The following is a 1,700-nucleotide window of genomic DNA, read 5'->3' on the forward strand; positions in this document are numbered from 1 at the left end:
CAACTCCTCAATTCCCAAACAACAACAATGGGAACAGCAATAATGTCTGTGCACCAATCATCCAACCAATACAACCACAACCGAACAGAAACAACCTTGGCGAAAACGGTGGAAACGGGGGAAATTGCGCACAAAATATGGGAGGCAATATAGGAAACCACAACGGTGGTAATGTTAGAACCCATAACCAAAATCCTAGAAATGTTTGTCCTCAATTCGGTAATGGTGGTAACGAGGATGACTGGGATTTTGATGATGGAAGTGACAATGGAATTGGTTGGAATCAGAACCACAACGGTCGTAATAGGCGGAATCAAGGCAATCGGGATGGAAACCGGAACTACAACAATAATTGGAACAACCAGAATTTCCCCAATGGTGGCAACAATGACTACAATGATGGGTTCGGAAATCAAGGCTTTGGGAATCAATACCGAACGAATCCAAATTGTGGATTCCACAATATAACTGGAGGATACTACAATGAAGGTAACCAATTCCCTCATCTTTACTTTCCACAGCCTAATAGACAATCCGTGGCGTCTCATTTTCAGCCGGGAGAGTATGATGATGCTTCACCTATACTCTTCGTGGAAGGAAATGAGCATCATGTGGAAGTAAGACCACAACTAATTAGTGTCTTATCCGTCTGTAGAGGCCATAAAACCGATTATCCATACAATCACCTCTATGAGTTCCTTGCAATTGCTAACGCGAATACTCTGCGAGGAACTAATAGATATTCCTTTAGACTTCACTTCTTTCCGTTCACTTTAAAAGAAAAAGCTAAGTTTTGGTTCACTTCTCTTGCCCCCCATATTATTACTACTTGGGAGCAATTAAAAAATAAATTTTTGCAAGAGTTTTACCCTGCTAGTAAAACAACGGAAATAAGAAAAGCGATACAAGATTTTGCACAAAAACCCAATGAAGAATTTCATGATGCATTTGAACGCCTTAAGGAATTGTTGCGTTCATGTCCCCATCATGAATTTCCCCGTTGGAAACTTGTACGTTTCTTTTATGATGGAGTCGACACTGCCAATCAAACAAATGCTTAACGCCTCGTATGGCATCACTATTATGATGCAATATAGTGAAGACGCTTGGCGATTCTTGGAGCAGTTAAGTCATGATTCAATAACCAATTACTCAGCTAAGAAACGAGACACCCCAGTTTCATCTGCTGTTTCAGTTGGACTAGACAAAAACTGGAAAAATGAAGTCAATTCTGATATTAATTCTTTAAATAAAAATTTTGACTTACTACTCTGTAGTCTAGGCAAAGAGAAAGGTGTGTTTTTTTTGTAGGGACAGAAGATATGTGTAAGCTGTGGAGATTTAGGACACATTACAGATGAGTACATGATAATTCAAGAGGAAATCAATCAAGTGCACGACTATGGTCAATTCCAAAATAATCCACGATCATTCAATCAGAACTACAACCAAGCTGGGAATTACAACAACGATGGGAATTTCAACAACATCCGCTAAAGGAATTACCAAAACCAAAATCAGCCAAAACAGTTCCAGCAGTCCAATAACCAAGGTGGAACATCAAAGGAGGAAACTGATGGCAACAAATTAGACATAATCATGGAGTTCATAACCCAAACATATCAGAAAGCTGACACTAACTTCAAGTCCATAGCTGCTATCGAGAATCAAATTGCTCAACTTGCGGAGAAAATTGGGAA

At 39.5% G+C, this 1,700-nt stretch overlaps 1 non-coding gene across 1 annotated transcript; it reads right to left on the reverse strand.

The window, feature by feature from the left end:
• Positions 1-887: 887 nt before the first annotated feature.
• Positions 888-994, reverse strand: LOC145110356 (small nucleolar RNA R71). Its single transcript, XR_013709737.1, has one exon. It is a non-coding gene; the product is annotated as a small nucleolar RNA R71 (small nucleolar RNA).
• Positions 995-1,700: the final 706 nt, after the last annotated feature.

The sequence above is a fragment of the Lactuca virosa genome, chromosome 4 (assembly GCF_052849685.1).
Source record: "Lactuca virosa cultivar CGN04683 chromosome 4, Lactuca_virosa_CGN04683_v6, whole genome shotgun sequence".
NCBI lineage: Eukaryota > Viridiplantae > Streptophyta > Magnoliopsida > Asterales > Asteraceae > Lactuca > Lactuca virosa.